General features: G+C 37.4%; 1 protein-coding gene across 5 annotated transcripts in view; it reads left to right on the top strand.

Moving 5' to 3' along the window:
* Positions 1-7,332, top strand: part of RB1CC1 (RB1 inducible coiled-coil 1) — a 107,907-nt gene that overhangs the window by 28,619 nt on the left and 71,956 nt on the right. For 4 of the 5 annotated variants that reach the window (XR_001826236.1, XM_017531775.2, XM_017531776.2 and 1 more), the window contains exon 2: positions 7,111-7,225. The gene's annotated coding sequence lies outside the window, so the exon portion shown is untranslated. Of the gene's footprint in view, positions 1-2,730; positions 2,750-7,110; positions 7,226-7,332 lie in introns of those variants that run through there. The other variant, XM_037739704.1, reaches the window with a different exon arrangement.

The raw sequence follows: 7,332 nt of genomic DNA, 5'->3' as shown, positions 1-7,332 counted from the left end.
AACCTCCGCCTCCTGGGTTCAGGCAATTCTCCTGCCTCAGCCTCCTGAGTAGCTGGGATTACAGGCACGCACCACCATGCCCAGCTAATTTTTTTGTATTTTTGGTAGAGACGGGGTTTCACCAGATTGACCAGGATGGTCTCGATCTCTAGACCTCGTGATCCACCCGCCTCGGCCTCCCAAAGTGCTGGGATTACAGGCTTGAGTCACTGCGCCCGGCCTAAAAGAGATTTTTTTTAATTGTGTTTAGAAAAGGGAATATTTTTAAATGGTTATATACAGGAGAAAATTGCCAATGGGGAAAAAAAGTGTTGGTATTTCTAAAGTAAAGTACCAAGTCGTAGAATATGCTTACTACATGTAGTCTAACATAAGGGATTTTATGTAGTAGTATGTTCATGTTCTTTTTTCCCCCAATCCAGTTACGGATTTTAAGTTTTTACAAATTTCTTTCTATGTGTCTTTAGGAAACAAATGAACTTCTTTAAGCCATGGTTTTGTCATTTGAATGATGCAGATAATTCTTAACCTTTCTCACAGTAGGATTTGTGAGAATATCATGTATTTTGTATAGTTCTTACATCTTTTTTCCAATCAATGGAAGCTATTGCTATGCCAACAATATCATTATCTCTAAAGTATAAAACAGCAAAGTGGAGTATGTATTTTGGAATTTTATGTTTGTCTTTACTTAAAAAGATGCTTTTTTGTAGCTTTTTTACCCCTGAAAGTAGATATCATGGAGTTTTCGTATAAATATAAAATTTTCATGTTGCCCACTATTATATTAAAATTCATGAGAGCAGGCAATTTTATTATTTTCTATTTTATTCCCAAAGTTAAGGAAATGCCTGGTACCTACCAGATTCTCAGGTGATATTTTTATTGAATGAATTAATTTATTGACCTATATTCACACCCCTGGCTAAGTTTACTTTTGTTTTGGTTTACTAAGTTTCTTCCTTTAGGCAAGTTTAATCTGAATCTTTTTCTCATCTGCAAATGGAAACGCTAATAATATGAATATATTACATGTAATGATAAATGAAGTAATGCATGTAAAACTAGCATAATAAGTATTAATGAATAACTTAATAAGTATTAGCAGTGATTATGATTTATTTTATGTGCCATATACTTAGGATTTGTAGAGAAAATAAGAGCATTTGTGGCCATGAAAGCCATGAACCTCACATTTCCTCACAGGTTACCAGTACTGGTAGACCCATGGGGAGATAAGATACCTTATGTTAATAGTTAGGTTTTTCCCTGTGGTATTCTTCGGTAGACTTTTGAGTAGCTGACAGTTAATGAGGATGTAGAGAGTGAAGATTCAGAAGAGGCTTTTAAAGATGCCTGTCTTAGGACTATAAACAGTGGATGAAAACATGGGAAAATGATATTGTCATTAACATCACTTAGGAGCTGTTAAAAATGAGCTAAATGACAGATCAAATGTGCTTGTTGTATACTGGAGTCAAATTTTAACGTAGATTCTAGAGCCACTGTAATCAAAACTATCCTTAAAATAGTTTAAATTGTTCATGAAGTATGTAGACAAACTCATTCTCAAGTAGGTTTATTTTTTTGGTCAACATTGTTTATGATTGTGGTTTCTTGGGGTGAGTTGTGTGCCTGTCAGGTGAAGAGGTTGGTGTTTGCTTAAAGGCACACAACTGCTACAGCTTGTCAGCGTTTCCCTCAATTTGATTTAAGTATCATGGAAGAGGGGAATTGAACTGAGGTCATCTTTACTCTTTAATTTCTAAAGTTTCTGATATTGAAAGCAGTGTATTGGTTGTAGATTATGCAAAGAAAAAGTTGAACTGTCCCAGATTGAAAGAGATTAAATAGATATTATAGCTAAAAGCAATATGATGATCCAGAAATAAATCCTGGATCTGAGAGGGGAAACTACAAAAGATATTATTGGAGTAGGGGTTGGAATATGGACTGCAGATTAGATAATAATAATGCATCAGTGTTAAATTTTATTTGATAAATGTACTTCTGTTATGTAGGAGAAAATTGTTGCTGTTAGGTAAGACATTCTGAAGTTTTTATGGATAAAGGGAAATTCTGTCTGTAAATTATTCACATGTAGTCCAGGAAAAAATATATCTCTGTGTGTGTATGTATGTGGAGAGAGAGCATGTATGGTACGCGCACTGGCACAAGTGATAAAACAAATAGAACACAAATGTTCATGGTGATCTGAGTAAGGGGGACAGGGGAGTTTTTTGTACTATTCTTTTAATTTTTCTCTAACTGTGGAATTATATCAAAACAAAAGATAATATTCAAAGGAAAACGAGAAAAGAAAAAACAATGCAATGATTATTACTTAAGATGTTGTGTTTAGTCTCACAAAAATGATGTATCTCCTTAGTTCAGACTTTTTCTTATGCCAACAATCCCATTATATGTAACCCACATAGAGGCCTCCTTTGATCACGTAAATCTAAAGTAAGTTCTTCTTCCTACCCACTCTTTTGTTTTTTCCTGCGTTTGTTACAACTTATATCATGTTTGCTTTGTTCTTGTTTACTGCTGCTCTCTCATTCAAGACTGTGAATTCCATGAGGATAAAGATTATGTCTGTTTTTTTCCCCACAGAATACCCAGTCGTGGCACATAAGATCAATAAGTGTGTGTTGGATTTGGATGAATGAGTGAATATTCCCTCTACTTCAGTCACCGTACCTTAGCGACCTAATGTCTGAGAAAACAAAATGGCTCCTCTTAAGCTGTAAGATAAAGCCTGTGCTTTTGGATTGGTATTCATTCACTCATTCATTCAGCAGATCTTTATTTAACCCAGTCATCTGATTCCCTACTTATCTCTAGCTTCCTCTTGTTAACATCTCTCAGATCTGCATGACTTTTCTAGGTCTGTACCTTCTGGCCAATATTCTCTGTCAATCTGTTAAATGCCTTTCATAATTCCCTGTTACTCCTCACATATTTCTTAGAAAGTATCGCATTTATGATAATCATGCCTGCTTTCCTTGGCTGTAGATAGTGCTCCTTTTTCTTTTAGAAAGAGTGTGGCTCTGTCACTTAGGCTGGAGTGCAGTAGTGTGATCCCAGCTCACTGTAACCTTTGCCTCCCGATTGAAGCAATTATCCTGTCATAGCCTCCCGAGTAGCTGGCACTACAGACAAGTGCCACCACGCCTGGCTAATTTTTTTGTATTTTTAGTAGAGATGGTGGTTTCACCATTTTGGCCAGGCTGATCTCGAACTCCTGACCTCAGATGATCCACCCGCCTCAGCCTCCCAAAGTGCTAGGATTACAGGAGTGAGCCACTGGGCCCAGCTAATACTGTCCCCTCCCCCCCATTTTTATATTGTCAATGCCTGGCACTTGTATGTACAAAATCTGTTTTTTTGAGGTCATTTACTGAGTGCTTGTCTTAGGCATTGTGTTGGGTATTGTGTGTATATATCTAAATCAGTCTCTCTCTATATATATATACACATGCACACGCATGTTGCCTTGCTCAATCTGTGCTAGTGCTATAAGATGGGGCTATCATTTAATCTAGTAATTGAGGTTCATGGTATTCCAGGAACTTTATTTTGTTCCCCGCTACATTCTGTGTCTAGCGTAGTGCCTGGTACATACGAGGCAATCTAGGAATGAATAACATTCGGACTCACCAATAATCAAAGATGACATGTAAATGTAAAATAGTAAAATATTATTGGCAAGTATTTGAAAATATGATAGTGTCAAAGATATAGTGACCTTGTTGACTGGGTACAATGGCTGAGGAGTATAAATTATTAAAAGAAACAATTTTGTAACATACTCTAGTAATAGCCTTAAAATTTTCTAATGTTTTGACCTAGTAATTTTTCTTCCAGGAATTTATTTTATGGAAATCAATCTAAATACAAGAAAACAATGTGTTTATGAGATTAAACAAACAAAAACCCTGGGAGGTAGTAAGTAAATTATGGTGAATTACCAAGTTGGAACACTTTTTAACCATTAATATTGATGATTATGAAGCATTTGTCATAGTATGAAAAAATACAATGTGAAGGAAAAGTATATGATTCAGGACAAACTTAAGAGTGCTGTGGTATGGCCTGGGCACGGTGGCTCACGCCTGTAATCCCAGCACATTGGTAGGCCAAGGCAGGCAGATCACGAGGTCAGGAGATTGAGACCATCCTGGCTAACACGGTGAAACCCTGTCTCTATTAAAAGTATAAAAAAATTAGCTGGGCGTGGTGGCACGTGCCTGTAGTCCCAGCTACTCTGGAGGCCGAGGCAGGAGAATCCCTTGAACCCAGGAGGCAGGTTGTAGTGAGATTGTAGTGAGGCGAGATTGCACCACTGCACTCCAGCTTGGGAATAGAGCAAGACTCCATCTCAGAAAAAAAAACGGTGCTATGGTATGAATTCCTCAAAATTTTAGGAACTTAAGATATGCTTTTCTTTCTCACGCCTGTAATGCCTGGCAGGAATTGGCAAAGGACCTTGCTCATTGTTACCCAGGAGCCCAGCTCTGTTACTTCTGGGGCTCTGTGTCAGCTTCATACTTAACCCTTTAATCTATTGGCTTCCTAGTCAACTTTCTTTTATTCATTAAAAGCTTTGGTACTAAATTATAGTATAACAGGAAATATATTTGAGTCTATGTTTGTTAGTAGAACTTTTTAAATAGCGACTTATTTGGGCCAAGGTGGGCTGCATTTATAGAATATCTGTATCATCCATAAATGGCAATGGTGGAAAAGGTGGGTGGTGATGGATGAACTGGAGCCGTTCTATTGTCATGAAAATAATGGTGCAGGAAAATATAGAGATTTTCCTTTGAGAATGAGTTGAAGAAATCTTGGGAAACATGTTAAGCATGTGACTTACAATGATGGAGAATACTCCTTTGCCAGTGTTCAGTTCTCTTATTTTATTTTGAAGTTATCTTAGAGCCAGTTTCCAGAAATGCAAATCCTTGCTTTAAGGAAGCTTGTTATTTAATAAGGATGAGGTGTAAAAAGAAACATCGTAATGTTGCAAGGATAGAAGTATATACAGAGAATATAGCCCAGCCAATGAAGTGATTCTTTGTGATTGAGTCTGAAAGATGTGTGTGAGGGTAGGGCAGGTGGAAGGAGTGATGGTAGCAGGCAGGGCAAAGAGAATCTTAAACAGGGAGAACTGTCCCATGAAGACTTAGAGACTTTAACAACTTGATTTGTTCAGGGAGTCTAAGCAGTGTGGTATTTGAGAGTGATAAGTTGGGGGACAGGTAGAGGATGACAGTAAGAAGTGATGGAAAGGAAGAGGATAGTCTGCTTCCTCTCTTAGGTGTTATTGTAGTGGTTAAAGGCATGAAATGACAAGAGTTGTACTGCCATTCACTCCTTAACATATGAAATTACTTAACTCCTTAATTCTTAGTTTCCTTTTCTGTAAATGAGGATGACAGTAGTACCTACCTTAAAGGATTTTTGTGAAGATCAAATGAAAGTATTTTATTTAATAAAGCATTTAGAATAGTTTCCCGGGATATAATGAATACAGAGTGATAGCTGCTGCCCTAAAAGTCATAATCGTCTTGAGTTTTAAAGCAGCAGAAAAACTTGGATCAATTTAGCATGTAGGAAGATTTCTTTCAAGGCAGCATGGAGTTTGATGGACTAGTGATTGAGGAGATCGGGTGCAGGTTGAAAACAGGGTTTGATTTAAGGCAGTAGGGATAAGAATAGAGAATAGAATATTGTGTCATTAAATATTCAAGTGTTAGAATTTGCAGGACAGATTTGCTGATGTTTTTATGTCTTGTAGGAAGACAAATCTAGGATGCTATGTGAGAGATTGGGTGAATATAGGTTTCATCAACAAAAGAAATAAAAAATGAAAGCAAGGAGGTTTAAGGGGCAGAGAAGTAAGGAACTCAATTTTAGAAACAATAATATTGAAGAAATGCATATAGGAGATCAGTTTGAATTTGTTGAATTTGAGACCGATTGGCTAGATAGTTGAGGAGAGATTTGGGAGTCAGCAGTCAACAGTGGCGGTAGCTGCAGCCACGGGAGTAAGTGAGCTCCACTACGAAGGTAAGGTGGCTGAGATCCCTCCCAAACTATTTGGAGAGTTAACTTATTATCTGCCAAATACCAAATTTTTTCTTTGACATCCTCCTAATATCCCTGCAATATGGTTGTGCTATATTAATTATCTATTGTTGAGTGAGAAATTACCATAATCTTGGTTGTTTGAAGCAACATAAATGTATTATTTTATAGTTTCTGGGCCTTGGTTCACTGGGTTGTTTTGAGTCTCTCTAAGACTTTAGTCAAAATGCTGGCTAGGGCTGAGGTCTTCTCTGAGGCTCAACTAAAAAAAGATCTGCTTATGGGCTTGTAGTGGTTGTTAGAATTGAGTTCCTTGGAAAGTTGTCAGACTGAGACCCTTAGCTTCTTGCTGGCTGGCCATCTTCAATTCCCTACGAAGTGGACCTGTCCATATGGCAGCCCACTTCATTAGAGCTGGCAAGAGAGTCAGCTGGCAAGATGGGAGTTAAAATCTTAGGTAACAATCACCTACGTGATATCCCATCACTTTTGCAATATATTTTTTGGTTAGAAACAGATCACAGGCCATGCCTACACGTGAGGGTGGGGATTTCACTGGAGTATGAATACAGTAGGCAGATGTGGTATAGATAATCGCTCCTGTCTTAGAGGCTGTCTGCTGCAGGTGCCATCTTTACTCCTGTTTACAAAAGAGGAAGCTGAAACAGTTGTCCAAGATCATATAATTGCAAGTGATGGGCCCCAAACCAAACCCAAGCTTTCTGATTCCACTGCCTGGATACTTCTTTACCATTATATTTTAAGGAATGAGAAATTACTGTGGAAATGGCGGTTTTGAGGAATTTATTGGTGACTTTTGTTTGATGCCGTGGAGTGATGTGGGTCGAAGTCATGTGGTTGGTTATTATAGTGATATTATAGTGAATATGTGATAGAAGGGGCTGAGTAGAGATTATTCTTACAGATGGTAATTTTAAAAGGAAGAAAGGAACAATAGCCATATGTTGTTTCATACTGAATTGTTTCTCTTTATAACCAGACATTTTTCTTTTCCAGTTCTCTGAGTTTAACCAGTAATGCCATTCAGTTGCCAATCTCAAGCAAAACAAACATAAGCCAGTTTTAATCTACTTTTTAAGAAAAGTGGTAGTCGTTTTCACAGTGCCTGACGGTAAGTCACAGTTTCTACCTGTATAGCAGAGTTTTTAAATTTAATGCCTTTAATATAATGATTCTATAAATCTTGATTTTAAAACCTTATGTGCTTTTTCCTTCTCT

The sequence above is a fragment of the Cebus imitator genome, unplaced genomic scaffold (assembly GCF_001604975.1).
Source record: "Cebus imitator isolate Cc_AM_T3 unplaced genomic scaffold, Cebus_imitator-1.0 Scaffold73, whole genome shotgun sequence".
Lineage (NCBI taxonomy): Eukaryota > Metazoa > Chordata > Mammalia > Primates > Cebidae > Cebus > Cebus imitator.
This window is presented reverse-complemented; position numbering and strand designations above follow the sequence as displayed.